The following is a 19,620-nucleotide window of genomic DNA, read 5'->3' on the forward strand; positions in this document are numbered from 1 at the left end:
CAATTCAATTTAATTCAATTCAAAAACTAAAGTGTTTGTCTCGTTCCTCCAGATGAAGTGAATGCGACAGGAGTGACAACAAGCCCAGACGCAGAGCAGTTTAACCCACCACAACTGCGGGAATCACTGACAACTCTACAGTGACCTCGGCTGCGACCTCCGAAAAGACGTCTGCGACCTCCGAAAAGACGTCTGCGACCTCCGAAAAGTCTTCTGCGGCACAGCGTAAGCTTTGATTCTGACCGAAATACAACTTTGGTTTTAGCGGAAGGACTTTCGGTGTGGGATTGTGGGATTGGGGAGGGTAAGAGAGCCGTGGATTGCGTGAATAGCTGAGAGGCTTCCTCTTTACTCATGCAATTCATATCAAGGGCACACATAACTTAGAAACTAATTAGCAGGTAATTAGAAAATGTTCAACGCTCTTTCCATGCTGAGAGGCTTAAAGATAATGCGGCGTTTCGGCGGGATTGAGGAGCACTGTCGCAGTGAGCTGATATGCTTTATGAAGAATCAACCAACCATATATCCTGGGAGAGCAGCGCCATTGAAATATGCAAAAATTGAATTTGAAAGACAGGGCCGGACAGAGAATGAGTGCTGCTGGAATTTAATTAGAAGCAATTACGGACAAATCCATAGGATTGCGATAAGAAGGAAGCGTCTGCTTTTCACACCGAAAGTCTTTGCTGTCAACCTACATTATGGACAAAAACTGGATTCAAAAGCTCACGCCTATTCATAATTCGGCGAATTTGAGGGAAGAATGTACATGCTAGATTAGGTTTCTCTCCTTGTCTTTTTCCTTGACCTCACTTGCCTCTCATTTTCTCATTGCAGCGGCCCTTAACACCAGTGTCTCTAGAAACGCCACAAAGTGGGGTAAAACTTTCTTATTCTTATTATTTTCTTACTTAAATCCATACAGTTGTTTTACTCATTATAGGCAGATGTATTGGAGTTGTTACTTTCCTGTTTTATCTGTCAAAATCATGCATATGCATATTTTCATAAAGATTCCGTGAATTTAAAAAAAATATTTAAAAAAAATGTACATTTAAAAAAAGTCATTACATTTTAATAGCTCATTAAGGAATAGCACAAATGAAAAGTAAATTACACAACAATCAAATAATCACCTTAATAATCACTGCATTTTTAAAAATGCTAAAAAAAACTGTTAAAATAAAAAACATTTATTTGAATATTTTATATAGCTCATTAAGGAAGAGCAAAAGTTATGTAAACTATATACAAACACATTTTATGAATTAAATGTAAATGTAAATTACTATATATGATATTAAAAGTAATAATATTATGTAAATATTTATTGTATTATAATTATTTTATATTAATACATTATCTTTCAAATATTTTATATGCACATATTGATCTTTAATAGGGTTGCAAAGGGGTGGAAAATTTCAGGTAAATTTCCGGAATGTTTCCAAAATTTACTGGAAATTTTCCACATTGTTGCAACCCCGATCTTTAATAATCACTGTTCAATAATCAAATTTTTTGTAATTTTAAAAAATGGCAAATTAATTTAATTTTAATATACACTATCAATCAAACATTTGGGAAGCAGTCTCTCGTGTTAAAAAATACAGTAAAAACAGAGTTGTGAAATATTATTACAGTTTAATACAACTATGTTTTATGTGTAATATTCTTTTTGTTTCAAAAAATTTTCATGCATACAAAGTTCAAAAGAACTATTTTGTTAATCGAATGAGTTATAAGTAATAATATTATTTAAAATATTATATGTAAAATAATTATTGCATTATACTTATTTTATAATAATATATTTTAAATATCTCATATATGTAAATATCAATCCTTAATAATCAATATTAAAAAAAATTATAATAATAATTTTAATATACATTACCATTCAAACATTTGGGATCAGTAAAGATTTTCAACAATTTTTTGAAAGTAGTCTCAGTAAAACAGAAATATTGTGAAATAATATTACAATTAAAACAACTGTTTTCTGTGTTTTATGTAAAACTTTTATTTTAAAAAGTTTTGATGAATACATCTAAGAACTGAAATTTAGTATATATTATATTTATTATATTTTATTTGTTGTTAAACATAATAGTAGTAATTACTTAATTTATTGTATTCCACATAAATAATCATAAAAAAAATTTGATATTTAGAATATTATATGTAAAGGAATTATTGTATTATAATTATTTGATAATAATATATTTAAAAATGTCAATCTTTAATAATCATTGCAATGTTTAATATATATATATATATATATATATATATATATATATAATTTATTTGAAATAGAATATATATTATATTTTAATAAGGGTAGTAATTATGTAATCATTTTGTATTCCACTAAAATAAAATAAATAATTGTTATAAAGTAAAAATATTATTTAAAATATATATGTAAAAAAAAATTTGTATTATGTTTATTTGATAATACTATATTTAAAATGTCAGTCCATAATAATAATTGAAATGTTTACAGTTTAAAATGAAAAAAAAAAAAAAAAAAAATTATATATATATATATATATATATATATATATATATAATTAATTTGAATATACACTGATGAATGCAAAGTTCAAAAGAACTAATTTATTTGAAATAGAATATACATTATATTTTATTAATAGATGCACATAATGGTAGTAATTATTTAATTATTTTGTATTCCACTAAAATAATAATACAAAATGAGTTAAGCATGGAACAAGGGTGATTAAATAAAGGCATCTTTTTCATTATAATTTTTCTGCTACTTTTACCCATCTAGTCATAAAGTCATTTGCATAAACAGCATCTCATTGACACAACTCTGACTGAATCATAGAAAATTAGTGTTGGAGGTCATGTAAGGCGGACGGGTGAAAGATTGTTGCATCCCATTAGACGCAGCAGGCTCATGAGTCCATCACCATGAACACACACACACACACACACACACACACACTCCCACACATATACTAGTGGCGTATTTAGCATATTATGAAAATGATAGAGTCCATTACATTTTATAGGCATGTGGCCTGTTTGCAGGTCTTCTTTATGATGTCAAAACCTTTCTAAACTGTGCAATTTCCTCAACAGAGGAGAGATGGGACGAGCCGTTTCATTACAGTAAGTATCTATTTAATCATTCAGTAATTAATGGTGCTTGCTAATGCAGACATCACAATTACTACTAGAACAAACCCCTAACTCAAAGTATTGAACGTCGGCCTGCAACTCGTGCTGCATCGTTTGTTCTACAGACATGAATGATACTTTAAATCATGTGTTATGCTACAACTTTTCCAAGTGACTGGACTTACGATTCTCACTTAATGGATAATAAAACACACAACAGAAGGAACATCACTGCATCTAATAGCAAATTACATTTTAAATTTACTTCAGTTTTAGTAAAATTTTATGTGCTTTTGTCATTTTTATTATATACAGTGGGTACAGAAAGTATTCAGACCCCCTTAAATGTTTCACTCTTTGTTATATTGCAGCCATTTGCTGAAATCATTTAAGTTAATTTTTTTTCCTCATTAATGTACACGCAGCACCCCATATTGACAGAAAAACACAGAATTGTTGACATTTTTGCAGGTTTATTAAAAAAGAAAAACTGAAATATCACATGGTCCTAAGTATTCAGACTCTTTGCTGTGACATTCATATATTTAACTCAGGTGCTGTCCATTTCTTCTGATCATCCTTGAGATGGTTCTACACCTTCATTTGAGTCCAGCTGTGTTTGATTATACTGATTGGACCTGATTAGGAAAGCCACACACCTGTCTATATAAGACCTTACAGCTCACAGTGCATGTCAGAGCAAATGAGAATCATGAGGTCAAAGGAACTGCCTGAAGAGCTCAGAGACGGAATTGTGGCAAGGCACAGATCTGGCCAAGGTTACAAAAAAATTTCTACTGCACTTCAGGTTCCTAAGAGCACAGCGGCCTCCATAATCCTTAAATGGAAGACGTTTGGGACGACCAGAACCCTTCCTAGAGCTGGCCGTCTGGCCAAACTGAGCTATCGGGGGAGAAGAGCCTTGGTGAGAGAGGTAAAGAGGAACCCAAAGATCACTGTGGGTGAGCTCCAGAGATGTAGTCGGGAGATGGGATAAAGTTGTAGAAAGTCAACCATCACTGCAGCCCTCCACCAGTCGGGGCTTTATGGCAGAGTGGCCCGACGGAAGCCTCTCCTCAGTGCAAGACACATGAAAGCCTGCATAGAGTTTGCTAAAAAACACCTGAAGGACTCCAAGATGGTGAGAAATAAGATTCTCTGGTCTGATGAGACCAAGATAGAACTTTTTGGCCTTAATTCTAAACGGTATGTGTGGAGAAAACCAGGCACTGCTCATCACCTGTCCAAAACAGTCCCAACAGTGAAGCATGGTGATGGCAGCATCATGCTGTGGGGGTGTTTTTCAGCTGCAGGGACAGGACGACTGGTTGCAATATCCTGGACGAAAACCTTCTCCAGAGTGCTCAGGACCTCAGACTGGGCCGAAGATTTACCCTCCAACAGGACAATGACCCTAAGCACACAGCTAAAAGAATGAAGGAGTGGCTTCACAACAACTCCGTGACTGTTCTTGAATGGCCCAGCCAGAGCCCTGACTTAAACCCAATTGAGCATCTCTGGAGAGACCTAAAACTGGCTGTCCACCAACGTTTACCATCCAACCTGACAAAACTGGAGAGGATCTGAAAGGAGGAATGCAGGTGTGAAAAACTTGTTGCATCTTTCCCAAAAAGACTAATGGCTGTATTAGATCAAAAGGGTGCTTCTGCTAAATACTGAGCAAAGGGTCTGAATACTTAGGACCTTGTGATATTTCAGTTTTTCTTTTTAAATAAATCAGCAAAAATGATTGTCAACAATTCTGTGTTTTTCTGTCAATATGTGGTGTTGTGTGTACATTCATGAGGGAAAAAAAATGAACTGGCTGCAATATAACAAAGAGTGAAACATTTAAGGGGGTCTGGATACTTTCCATACCCACTGTGTGTATGTGTGTATATATATATATATATATATATATATATATATATTCAAATGAATGAGAAGGTGTGTCCAAACTTTTGGTCTGTACTGTATATTTAAGTTTTTACTCTACATTTGTGCAGTTTTCAGTGGGTTAGTGATATTTTTAAATATATATAAATTCATAAATAAATATTTTTAAATGGGTTTTTATACAAAAACTGCTTTTTTATGTAAAATTCACTTTATAAAAGACCCACATTTCTAACTTTAATTCATGTGGATAACATGGATAATTTCACATGGTTTAGTGTAAGATTTTTGCCCATATTTTGGAAAATCCAGTTTTAAAAGTAAAAAAACAAAACAACTACAAATAACTTTTACCACTAGGTGGCTGCAGAGCTCCACTATTTGCTATTTGCCCACCTGAAAGATATTTTTTCACAAGTTTTTTCAGTTGAATTCATATCTACAGTACAGACCAAAAGTTTGGACACACCTGAATGAGAAGGTGTGTCCAAACTTTTGGTCTGTACTGTATATGTGTGACCCTGGACCACAAAACCAGTCTTAAGTCGCTGGGGTATATTTGTAGCAATAGCCAAAAATACATGGTATGGGTCAAAATTATTGATTTTTCTTTTATGCCAAAAATCATTAGGAAATTAAGTAAAGATCATGTTCCATGAAGATTTTTTGTAAAATTACTACTGTAAATATATCAAAATGTGATTTTTGATTAGTAATATGCATTGTTAAGAACTTAATTTGGAGAACTTTAAAGGTGATTTTTTTGCACCCTCAGATTCCAGATTTTCAAATAGATGTATCTCGGCCAAATAGTGTCCTATCCTAACAAACCATATATCAATAGAAAGCTTATTTATTGAGCTTTCATGTGATGTATACATCTCAGTTTTGTAAAATTTAACCTTATGATTGGTTTTGTGGTCCAGGGTCACATATGGCAATAGTTTGTTGAAAAATAAACATTTGCTTACATTTACTCACCCTCAGGCCATCCAAGATGCAGATGAGTTTGTTTCTTCATTGGAACAGATTTGGAGAAATACTATTACCTCACTTGCACTCCAATGTATCCTTTGCAGTGAATGGGTACCGTCAGAATGAGACAAATCCATACATTTTAATTAATGGACAGGAGATTTTTGGATTATTATGATGTTTTTATCAGCTGTTTGGACACTCATTTTGATGGCACCCATTCACTGCAGAGCATCCATTGGTTACCAAGTGATGTAATAGTACATTGCTTCAAATTTTCAGCAAATTTACAGTTGCAATATTCCTTTAAATAGTTTCAGTTAACAATTACATTATTAAACATATATTTGCTAATCTTGTGGAACTCGTTACTAACTAATCAAGAAATGTGGCAGTTTTATTTTTAATGTCACAACTGTGCTGTTCAGGTGTTAATTGTCTGCTGATTTCTGTGGTACAAGCCGCTGACAGTGCATTCGCACACAAAGACTAGAGGAACTCAATCTCCCTGTCAGTGGAAAGTATTGTATTTATAAGAAGCACAGAGGTGCCGAGCATGGGAGCACTATTACGGTCTCAAGTGCTGTAGTTAAAAGCTTATGACCTGGCGACAGCCGCTGTTTCAATCACTTCCTATTGTTAGGGCAGCTACAGGGCATCTGAAGTTCAGGAAATAGCCTCATTAGCTGTGACCCGTGGATGCCTCTGTTCTGCATTCATTCCCCAGGAACTAAGTTTATAAGTGTCTGAATATGTTATAGAGTCATCATTTAAGGGTGTTTTATGCCGGTTCAGTGTTACTTCAAAGCCTGTGTGTGAGGTTTGCCTGTTTTGTGAGTACCATGTTCCCACACGAATAGTAAAAATGGGAATCAGCTGCCATCCATAAGGAAATAGGCTTAATAACCATAATAGATAATGACATAGAAATGTAAAAATGCTACTTTTTTATGACATCATTTTAATTCCCATACAAGTAATGCATATATTCCAGTTATAATTAAGTATTAAGTTTGGAATAAGTAAGAAATAATTAAAAATATTTTTTGTGAAGTCTCTTATGCGCACCAAGGCAGTATTTATTTGATCAAATGCACACAAAACAGTAATAAAGTGAAATATATATATTTATATTATTTTATTATTATATTTTAATATTTTATGTATGTAATGTAATGACAAAAGTTTTTGAGCAAAAACTTTGTAATGTTTTTGTGGAAAAAAGTTTTAATGTTTTTTAAGGAAGTCTCTTCTGCTCACCAAGCCTGCATTTATTTGATCCAAAGTACAGCAAAAACTGTGAAATTTTGAAATATTTTTACTATTTAAAATAATTGCTTTCTATTTGGATGTATTTTAAAATGTAATTCAAAGCACGGTCCTTCAGAAATCATTCTAATATTCTCATTTGCTGCTCAAAAAACATTCATTATTATGTTGAAAACAGCATTTATCTTTATACAATATCTTCATCATCACTTTTGATCAATTGAAAGTACCCTTGCTAAATAAAAGTATCAATTTCTAAAAAGTAAAAAAAAAAAAAAAGAATTATACTGACTCCAAGCTTTTGAATGATATAGTGAATAATGTCACCAAGCTATTTATTTCAGATGCTGATCTTTGGATCTTTCTGTTCATCAAAGAATCCTGAAAAAATATACTCAACTGTTTTAAATGTTGATGATGATAATAATAAAAAATGTTTTATAAACAGCAAATCAGCATATTAGAATGATTTCTGAAGGATCATGCGACACTGAAGACTGGAGTAATGATACTGAAAATTTAGCTTCGATTACAGGAATAAATTACATTTAAAAATATATTCAAATAGAAAGCAGTTGTTTTAAATAGTAAAAATGTTTCACAATTGTACTGCTTTTTTTTTTTTGGTCAAATAATTGCAGGCTTGGTGAGCAGAAGAGAATTCGTTAAACATTAAAAATCTTACTGTTCAAAAACTTTTGACTGGTAGTGCAGCTGAATTTTCAGTAACCATTACTCCAGCTTTCAGTGTCACATGATCCTTCAGAAATGTAGCTCACAGTAAGAGTAAATGTATTTTTATGTAATATGTAGTATATTTAATTTTTAATTTGTTTTCACTTAAAAGTATTTGTACTGCAATTAAGTTAAGAAAAGATTACTTAAGATTTATTACAACAATAAAAATACAAAAAAATGGATTTAGGAGGTCATTTGATCCTGTCATAAACTGCTTTTTATTATTTCCATGCTGCTTGCGATAAAGTTTAAGTATTTGTTTATAAACCTGACTTTTGCTGCTTCTCCTGCTGTGAGAGACACCTGCGATTCAAAGTCTGTCATGACATCCTCACACAAACATGAAATTAAAATTAATGTGACTTTATATATGTTTTCAGACCGGAATGTTCAGTGTGTGTGTGTGTGTGTGTGTGTGTGTGTGTGTGTGTGTGTGTTTTGCATTGTGATTAGTACATAACATGATTTCTTTTTTTTTCTTTTTTTTTTAAGATTACAGCCGTCTACGTTACATAGGGTTATCCATTGCTGCGGTTCTCTTTGTGATGGGCATCCTGGTGCTAGGTTGTAAGTAAAGCCAACTTCAAGTCTCAGTCCTGATTGCTTTTATAAACCATTACGTTTCAAATCCCCAAACCCCTCTCCTCTCTTTTTTCATACTTCCTCCATCTGAAAGGTGGCAAAGTGAAAGGAATGCCACGGTGTCATATTGGCAAAGGAAGGTGAGCAAAAACTTTCTCTCTGTAGCATTAGTATGTGTATTCTTTTCAAGTCCATAGCATACTACCAAAAATATTTTTTAGGCAGTATTAAAGGGATCCCCAGGTATTAAATGGGTCCTATTATACCCTTTTACAAAGTCTTTTTTTTGGTTTAGTGGTTGTACTAGAATGTGCTCTCATGTTTGGTGGTTCGAAAAACGCATTATTTTTCACATAATTTACATTATTACCATAGCTTTCTCCCCAGGCTGGCACAAATGGTTCAAATAGTTCCGGGTTTGATGAAGGCCTGCCTTCCTAAAAACGAAATGTGTTGTGATTGGTTAGCAGTCCCACTGCATTGCAATTGGCGAACAGCTTAGATGGCGTTACAGTACTGCCACACCCCTTCCCAAAGCAGCAAGTTCCATGTACAACTGTGCAAGCTAGATTAAAGTGATTCTTAAGTTTTAAATATGGATATTTACAAAAATGCATCAGTTAACTTTTTATGCCCAAATATACACACCACACACTGGCTAAAATTCAAAAAGTAAAAAAAGCATAATAGGACCCATTTAATACTTGGTATGGCTTAATATAGCATAAATGATGTCTCTTACTGAAATATGTAGTAGAATACACACGAAAGATTGACGTTATTTAAAAAAACACATTATTTATAAATATTTGGACTATGGGGGGCACCATTATTTTGACGACGCCGATCGGTTGTATGCAGTGAGCAACTGGCGCTACTTGTTGCTACTTTTATCACAACACAACTCAGAACACAACAAATAAAAAATAATGATACAATGCCACATTGTGCGGCTTCTGGTTGTAATTTTCAGTCAAAGGGCAACAAGAGAAGCAATGTAAGTCTTCACAGCTTTTCTTAGCGATAAGAAGAGGAGCAAAGAATGGGAGGATGCTTGTGGACAAAAAAACGTCCTAAAGACCCGAGTCTTTGTTCTCTTCACTTTAGCTCTGATACCTTTGAAACCACAGTTACTGAAAGAGCTTACAAATGGCAGAGGCAAGAAACATTAGATCCTGGCAGGATGAAAAAAAATTGGTTTAAGCCTACGCTTACATCTATCGCCACCTGTAAGCTGTTTTAATAGCTGTGGTCAAAAATACAACAGGTAGTGCCAGTAGCTCACGAGGGCAACCATTTTATGTCATCAAAATAATGGCGCTCCCATAATCCAAAAATGTGTTAAAAAACGAGGTAAACTTTTTAAATCACATAAATCTTTCATGGGTTTTCTACTACAGTACATATTTCAATAGGAAACATTATTTGTGTGTTATATTAAGCCATACAAGTCTTAATACCCTGGGTTCCCTTTAAGTATACACTATGCAGAATGCAAAATAAGCTCTACTGTAAAGTAGGCATGTAGTAGTTCATTCGAGAACATTTGCATACTGTGTGTGCAGTATACATGCCATATATTGCATTAAAAGTAGCAAGCAAGTTTGCTGTTTTATACATAGCCATTGTGTGCTGTTTAGTGCATCAGCGATTGGGTGCATAATAACGTTTGGCCTCTTTTGTAACTTTCTGATGTGTCTTTATAATCATTATGGACTTTATTGTGTTTCGACGCCATTAGGGCTTTTATATAGATTGTTCTAAAACACATGATTTCAATCTTCCCCATATGATGAATGTGAAGAGTTTAACTGTAATGTGCTTATTATACACCTGTCTGTGCCATTTGAAAATGAAAATTTGAAAATGAAAATACACAGCCATTGCATGGGCAGAATGTCAACTGAATTGACTTGTGCAAGAGAGACAACAAAACAGTATATAATTTTAGTAATGTAAGAGAAGAATAATGACACGCTTCTCTATGAAAAGTGCCTTTTCAAATGGTCTCAGCTATTAAGGCAAAAAGGCATAATTTTCTTTCTCTGCAAAATAGTAACAAGCGGTAACGTTTTACCTGGAGAGAACGCAGTTGTTGACTTGGCCCTACCTCTCACAGAGCTGCTCTGAAAAACCCGCTGGAGGCTTTAACAGTCGATTTATACTATACTTAATGGAATATTTAATGCCCTGTGGGCTGTAAAGTTGCATTATATGACTTTGGAGTGAAGGATAAATTTAGTAAGGAGTCATTTAGCACAGGCTAAATTTTTTTATAAACGCAACTTCTAGGGAGTAGTAAAATCTGCTAAAACATTTACTCACCCTCAGGCTATCCAAGATGTACCTGTAAATGAGTTTGTTTCTTCATCAGAACAGATTTGGAAAAATTTAGTATTACAGTACATCACTTCTTCACTAATGGATCCTCTGCAGTAAATGGGTGCCATCAGAATAAGTGTCCAAACGGCTGATAAAAACATAATAATCCGCAAGTAATCCACACAAATCCAGTTCACCAATTAACATGTTTTTTAGAAACAAATCCATCCTTAAGGCATCTTAACTTTAAACGTTCACTTCAGGCCAAATTCCATAATCCATAAGAACGTTTCTTCCAGGGAAAAAGTCCATTGCCTCTTGTCCACTCACATGTAAATCTACCAGCATATTTGTAACCATGGACCACAAAACCGTCATACATTCTTAAAAAATAAAGGTGCTTCACGATGCCATAGAAGAACCTTTTTTGTTGAAATGGTTCCATAAAGAACTTTACCATCTGAAGTTTCACAAAAGTTTGTTCGTGGCAAAAGAAGGTTCTTCAGATTATAAAAAGATAAGAAAGAGGTGGTTATTTAAAGAACCTTTGACTGAATGGTTCGTTGTGGAACCAAAAATGGTTCTTCTATGGCCGGGGTCGTCAACTGGCGGACCGCAAGGAGCGTCCATGTGAAAGCTTTTGACATAATTAAATAAAAAAAATGGTGAACACTAATTTCTAATAACAAAATTCATATCAAGCACACCAGGGTCAGCGTTTGGGTGCAATCTTCCGTGCAGTGATGAGAGCAGATCGTCGCATTGTGTACAGACAGTAGCTTTCAGTGAGTGAAAAACGTTGATGGAAAATGCATTATGTTGGGGTTTTACATCTTTTTATACTGTATTTTTATATATTTATGTTTTAAACCATGAAGGTGAGCCAACGGGTATCACACAAGCAAAGTGAAAACTCCGCAATATGTTAAAGTGAAAGTAAAAACAGCGCTTTCAGCATCTGACATGCACATTCTCTCGGAGACAATGACTACGTTTACATGGACACCAGTAATCTAATTAATGACCTTATTCTGAATAAGACAATAATATGATTAAGCTGTTTACATGAGTGGCTTTTAGAATATTCCTTTCATGTTCCCGTTTTACATGTTATAGTACATAGATCGATTAATGACACACATTAGGTCCACACGCGACGCTATCAGTTCATCTTCGTTATAGACTTTTGGATGTTTGGGTTTTAATTTTACAAAAACTTGAAGTGGCTCTGGACATATGCAACAATTTTTTTAGAATGTGTGAGTTAAAATTTGCCGTGGTCGCATTTGTGCGAGTGCATGCTGTGCTGCTCCAAAGCGTCTGCTCCATACAGCGAGCGTTTCAGAGCCAGTCAGTTTTCAGGGGAAAAAAAACACACGCAGATCGAAAGCCAGTTTAGTTTTACTTTTTTTTGTTGTTGTTTGTTTTCATTTTGAAAACCCTGTTATCTTTGCCGTTTACCTCACATTACGCTTTGGAGGCTTTCTTTTATTTATTTTTTATTAATTGATTTGATTGCTCAGTGTTTGCGCGCCCTGTTTAGTCGGCATATAACACAGCATGTGATGGAGTCCATGCCTCGTCTTATTAGTTTTTGTTAATAAATGATATAAGCTGGTTTTATTTCATTGTTGTTATGCTGTTTAATTAAAAATAACAAATCCATCTTTTAAAAATTTGTTTTAATCTTAAAATTGATAGGTGTAGCCTATATATGTTAGCAAAACCAAGATCATGAATTCGAAAGTAAAAGTGAAAGCATCCTAAGACATTCCAATAGCGGAAATCCCGTTCACAAAATTAAAATCACAAATAATACTAATGAAAAAGAACGGGTTGAATGTTAACTACGTTTCCATAAAACTATAAATTATGATAATAGACAAACCATTTATCAGCAATGAGCATTGATTAATCCCATGTTGTAGCAAAAAAAATAAAAAAATAAAAATGAAACCAAAGCATAAGCACGTGCGACCAACTGAGAGCATTAGCCGCGTTCCGGGCAACCCGTAACCCGTGTTTTTCCATAACTTCTACCTGTGAAAGTGTACTGGAAAGGCAGTCAAACCCGTGAATTCCCACCCCTGAACTCGTACTAGATCGACGTACTCCCAGTACCGAGTTCTGACGTTACATAGCCCGTGAAACAACAATAAAGCCTCTGGGGTGCTGTGTTTATGCAAGTGGCACACGGTGGAAAATAGAGTTTAGGACAATATAACGTTGCAATGAATCAAATTATTAATAATATAGCTAAAACTAATAAATGCTTAGCGTGACTTGCCTGGAACGCTACAAAGACCTGAGTCGTGGTTTGAAGACTTGATTTACGAGCTCAAAAACCTGCCTGGAACGCAGCATTAGTGTGTATCCTGTCACAAAATGTGGCGAAAAGTCCTACACAAGGGGAATAGTGTGATTAAGGTGTGTACATGTCTTCCATAATGCGACTAAAATAGGAATACTCCACCTGTCTTAATTCGATTTGTGTTTACTCCGATTATGACTTTAGTCGGATTAAATTAATCAAAAATCTCAGTTTACATGGTTGCTTCTTAATCAGAGTATTATCTTAATCGCGTTAAAATCGGAATATTGTTGTCCATGTAAACGTACTCAATGATAGACGAATATACTTTATATGCTGATATTAATTTACTTCCCTAATACTTCTCTTGTGCGCTGAACACAGTGGGGAAAAAATAAAAAGAAACGTATAAGGTGCGTTCACACCGGACGCGAATGAAGCGGCAAGCGCGAGTGATTTACATGTTAAGTCGATGCAAAGACGCGAATAGCCATCCTGCGGCGCGAAACGCGCGAATGAGGCGGCGCGAAACGCGCGAATGGCGCGGCACGCATTGAGCGTTTCAAGCGATTGCCGCGCCATTCGCGCGAGTTCAAAAATCTGAACTTCGGCGGAATTCCGCGCCGCGGTAACCAATCAGGAGCTTGCTCTAGTAGTGACGGAGGCAGAAATCCGAAACAACAATGGCGGACAAAATCACCGTTGCTGTCTGTGGTTCCTCGGAGCTGTACGATACATCTTTGGACTTTTGTAGAAACAGGAATAAAAGGGATCTTGCTAGGAATAAAGTGAGTGAAGAGGTCGGACAATCTGGTTAGTTTTAAAAAACGCTCTTTACTCAATTTAACCTCCATATACATACATATTGAGACTACAAGCAAGCTAAAGCTAGCAAATTGAGCTCATTCACCTATTTTACAACTACTTTCCCGCTGACGAGTGGCAGAAGCTCTCAAATGTAAAGTAAAGTAAACTCTCTCAAGTAAACTCAAATGTTCAAGCGTCAAATCCACGCTCAGTGCCGCTAGCAACGCTACAACGCCACTGCTTTGGGGAGTGTCTAATTTAGGGCTGAGCACACCTCTGAAAAACAATGTTCACACCCTATTTATGTTCCATTGTCTTCTTTTAACGGCGGTTCGAAAACTAAACTGTAGCGTATAATGAAAACATGTAAAGTACATTTACTTTTGCGTGACTTTTTCAATAATATGTGATTTCAGCTCAGTAATCCACCAGTTTCAGAAACACGCGTCATAATCTTGCCTTGCCTACTCTTCACAGCGATTGGTTGTCGCCGGCGTTTTGCGCTCTAAATTTGCATAAAGTTGAGGAATGCCCAACCTTTTGACGCTCTCAGCTGCTCTCAACGCTTTCTCCGCGCCGCTTCCAATCCCAAAATGCACCACGCGACCGTTTACGCGCAACTTCCATGTGAATGAATTGAAAACGCTCGCTTCGCCCCGCTCGCAACGTACCAGTGTGAACGCACCGTTACGGTGCGTTCACACTACAGCGTTAAATATGCGCTCAGTGCCGCTGGCAACGCTACAACGCCACTGCTTTGGGGCGTGTCAAATTTAGGGCAGAGCACGCCTCTGAAAAACAATGTTCACACCCTATTTACGTTCCATTGTCTTCTTTTAACGGCGGTTCGAAAACTAAACTGTAGCATATAATGAAAACATGCAAAGTACATTTACTTTTGCTTGACTTTTTCAATAATATGTGATTTCAGCTCAGTAATCCACCAGTTTCAGAAACACGCGTCATAATCTTGCCTTGCCTACTCTTCACAGCGATTGGTTGTCGCCGGCGTTTTGCGCTCGAAATTTGCATAAAGTTGAGAAATGCCCAACCTTTTGACGCTCTCAGCTGCTCTCAACGCTTTCTCCGCGCCGCTTCCAATCCCAAAATGCACCACGCGACCGTTTACGCGCAACTTCCATGTGAATGAATTGAAAACGCTCGCTTCGCCCCGCTCGCAACGTGCCAGTGTGAACGCACCGTTAGGGTTGTTTTTGAAAGTCTGTGTTTAAAATAAAGCTCTTAATTTTCATTGATGACTATTATTAGGGGCTAAGAAAGTCGTAATTATGATTTCATAATAAATTGGGGACTAAAAGGCAAGAATAGTGATGAAACTTTATAAGGCTATCCATTGATTAAATATAAGCGCTACACGTTTCAAAGTCAGCTGCAGCGCTGCTTTGTGTACCATTCTGATAGCGCCTCCTACTGGAAGAGAATGATCTGACATTTTTAATCAGCTTGTTCGTCTGCTGTTGTCAAAAAGATCAATGTAAAAAAATCAATCCATGGTTTTAGGCAGCAAACACGTAGAGTTGTAAATGTGAACTGATGGATCGACAAGACAATGTGTTATAAAAAATTTAGAAGAAATCTTTTTTTGTTTTGTGAAACCTGCATCTGAATTGTAAATCATGCTTTTTACAGTCATTTTATTGTATTTATTTTTTGTTCAGGTCTTTAAAAAGGTATTTAAACGTCTTTATGAATTTTAAATGTCTTAAATTTAAGATAAAATATGCTGCAGATACCCTGGTCTAGCAAAAAACATAAATAGTTTTTTATATGTAATTGTCCGGGCCTAGGCTGGTGAGCAGGGTTCATTACTGGACCTCGAGCCGTTTTAGTTGAAGACCCCTGTTCTATGGCATCACTGTGAAGATCCTTTTAAAGTGTAAGGGATTTTTTTTAATCTGAAATTTGAATAAATAAGCATCCCATTGATGGTTTGTTTGTTAGGATAGGACAATATTTGTCCGAGATACAACTATTTAAAAATCTGGAATCTGAGGGCGCAAAAAAATCTAAATACTGAGAAAATTGCCTTTAAAGTTGTCTAAATGAAGTTCTTAGCCATGCATATTACTGATCATAAATTAAGTTTTGACATACTTACAGTAGGAACTTTACAAAATATCTTCATTGAACATGATCTTAATATATTTTGGTATAAAAGAAAAATCAATAATTTTGACCCATACAATGTATTTTTGGCTACTGCTACAAATATACCGTGCTACCTAAGACTGATTTTTTTGGTCCAGGGTCACATTTATTTAGAACTGTTTTGTATCTGTGCATATTTTTCCCAATTCAGATGCAACTTTTTCACTGGAGAAAGCAAAATTATGGATAGGCGATTCGTATTGTAGCAGAAAGCAAGGGTTTGAAGTTAAAGGAGTAGTTCACTTCCAAAACAAAAATGTCATCCAAGATGTTCATGTCTTTCTTACTTCAGTAGTAAAGAAATTATGTTTTATAAGGAAAACATTTCAGGATTTCTCTCCATATAGTGGACTTCTATGGTGCCCTGAGTTTGAACTTCCAAAATGCAGTTTAAATGCAATTTCAAAGGCCTTTAAATGCTCCCAGCCGAGTAACAAGTGTCTTATCTAGCGAAACAATGTTATTTTCTGTAAAAAAAAAAAAAAAAAAAAAAAAATTACATTTTACATACTTTTTAACCGCAAACGCTCATCTTGGTGTAGCTCTGCATGAACTGTGTGTATTCCTGTTTATGACAGTTAGGGTATGTCAAAAAACTCCCATCTCATTTACTCCTCCAACTTCAAAATCATCGCTGTTTGACTTTTTTTATAGGACGTTTGACCACCTTTACACATTCATTTTGTAAACACTGGGACGACGATTTTGAGAGAAGCGTTTGCTGTTAAAAATTATAATTGTACTTTTTTTTAGAAAATAACGGATCATTTCACTAGATAAGACCCTTCTTCCTTGGCTGGGTTCATTTAGAGCCCTTTAAAGCTGCATTTAAACTGCATTTTGGAAGTCCAAACTCGGGGGAACCATAGAAGTCCACTATATGGAAAGAAATCCTGAAATGTTTTCCTCCAAAAACATATTTTTTTTTAGAAATGAAGGACATGAACGTCTCAGATAACAAGGGGGTGAGTATATTATCTGTACACTTTTGTTATGAAAGTGAACTAGTCCTTTAAAAAATGCCTTATGATGGACTTGTTTTGTTACAAACGTGATGTTTTTCACTTAACAAGATGTTAATTGATGTACTGGAGTTGCCTGGATCACTTATAGTGATGTTTTTATCAGCTGTTTCTGACGGCACCCATTCACTACAGAGGATCCATTGGTGAGCAAGTGATGCAATGCTCCAAAATTCTTCAAATCTCTTCTGATGAAGAAACAAACTCATCTAGTGTACATCTTGAAAATTTACAGCAAACGTTCAAGACTGGGTAAACTATTCCATCCCACAAAAAGATAATGAAGCAAAAATCTGCTCACAAATAGTATTTATTTATTTATTAATTAGACAAAGAAGTAGTTTTCTTCTGATTATGTACATTGCATTGCTGCTCGTTTTTTTTATAAAGTTAAAGTTTGTTGCTAAACTGTTGCCTATAGAAAACTAGTTTTGTCAAAATGGCCTCCAGCTGAACTGATATACTTGAAAGTGATTTTTTTTTTTTTCAGAAGGTGCAAAACTAACCTGTCTTTTTTCTCTTTCTTTCTCTGCAATCTCTTTCTAACCATTTTGTCTGGGCGTCTAGTTCATACGAGGTGACCAGAAGTTAACACTCCTCCTGGCATTGATCAGCTGGCTCTGCAATAAAACAGAAGAACAGCAGGAGAACACAAAGGAGCCAGTCAGACCTGTTTCCACAGCGGTTACTGACTAACATTTCCCCCTTGTGAGAACAACATCATAAGGACAAGATGGAGAGGTTGTGTGTGTGAGCGTGTTCATTATTTCAAACTGATCTCCGGGTTTGTCACACAGAGGCGCCGGGGAATAAGATGTGTGCTATCGTGCGGCACTAAACGCCAGCGGTAACACAACGGCTGGGACTTCGGCAGATCCCAACGTAATCACGCGTCTCAGACACAAAATCCCTTCATCCCTTTGCTCTCCTGCACCAAACTGCTCGGTTTAAGCGTCAAACTTTGTACAACATAGACCTGTACTTGTGTTTTATTATTATTATTTCAATACTGTGCATTCTCAGACGTGTCAATCTTTTAAAAACCCAGAGAAGCGTTGTGTAGCTCACAAGCGCCCTCAAGAGGCCTTCAGACACATTTATTATGAGAGAATAAAAACAGTTTGACTCAGTCTGTTTAGTGATTCATGTATCTGAGTTCACCATCTGCATGGTGTCCTCTTGAAAAAAAAAATACAGCTTTATCAGTGTATAACATTAAAATTTTTTAAATAAATTAAAAATTTAAAATAAGTGAAGTTTCATATTACTTATCTTGCTTAAGCTCGTTTAGGCTGACAACAGTGGAAATGAGCATTTGCTGATGTCAGGGGAAAAATGAAAATATCACGGCCATCTCTCTGTGACATTTACTATTAGCATACATCCGCTGGAAAATTGCGCAAGATGTTTAATGTGTGTAAATATTCTATAGATCACCCAAAATGCATTTTGTTTCATAAAATTTTTTTTTTCCTCCATAGTGCATAAAAGAAGATCTTTTGCAGAATGTCCAAGATGCTCTTTTATGAACAATAAAACCGAATGGTTGTTAACTAAAACTTCAATTAAATTCAAGTTTAATTTAAATAAAGATGAAATAAAAGAAAATATAAATGTTAGATGAAAAACTAAAAAAAAAAGTACTAAAAAGTACTTAAACTAAAGCTAAAATTAAAAAAAAAAATTAAAACAAATATTAAGAATTAAAAAAAAAAGTAAAACAATGGAAATAAACCAAAAATAAAAGCTGTTCCACATATTAATAAAGACTTTAATACTATATAAATAATACTGATGGCAAGCACCGAAAAAGTGCCATACATTTATATTCAGTTTAATTATTATGAATTATAACAATTATTATTAATTTAAATATATTTTATATTTTACATATTTTATATTATATTTTAATATGTATTTCAATATTATAATAGATTTTAATATATCATATTTTAGATTTTAATATATTTTATTTATTATTTTAAAACCACAAAACCAGTCATAAGGGCCAATAGCACCGAAAAAGTGCCATACATTTATATTCAATTGAATAATTATGAATTATAACAATTATTATTCATTTAAAATATATTTTATATATTTTAATTTTATATTATATTTTAATATGTCATATATTTCAATACTAAAATAGATTTTAATATATTATATTTTAGATTTTAATATATTTTATTTGTTTTAAAAATGACACAAATGACTGGACCACAAAACCAGTCATAAGGGTCAATTTTACTAAATTCAGACCTGAAAGCTGAATAAATAAGTGTATTAATGTATGGTTTGTTAGGATAGGACAATATTTTGGCCGAGATCTGGAATCTGAGGGTGCAAAAAAATATACATATATATATATATATT

General features: G+C 34.7%; 1 long non-coding RNA gene across 1 annotated transcript; it reads left to right on the forward strand.

Annotated features, from left to right (window-relative positions):
• The first annotated feature begins 48 nt into the window (after window positions 1–48).
• LOC141285479 (uncharacterized) lies at window positions 49–18,429 on the forward strand. The gene is made up of 6 exons (XR_012338619.1): window positions 49–225; window positions 841–882; window positions 3,115–3,144; window positions 8,524–8,598; window positions 8,708–8,753; window positions 17,812–18,429. It is a non-coding gene; the product is annotated as an uncharacterized lncRNA (long non-coding RNA).
• Window positions 18,430–19,620: the final 1,191 nt, after the last annotated feature.

The sequence above is a fragment of the Garra rufa genome, chromosome 14 (genome assembly GCF_049309525.1).
Source record: "Garra rufa chromosome 14, GarRuf1.0, whole genome shotgun sequence".
Taxonomy (NCBI): Eukaryota; Metazoa; Chordata; class Actinopteri; order Cypriniformes; family Cyprinidae; genus Garra; species Garra rufa.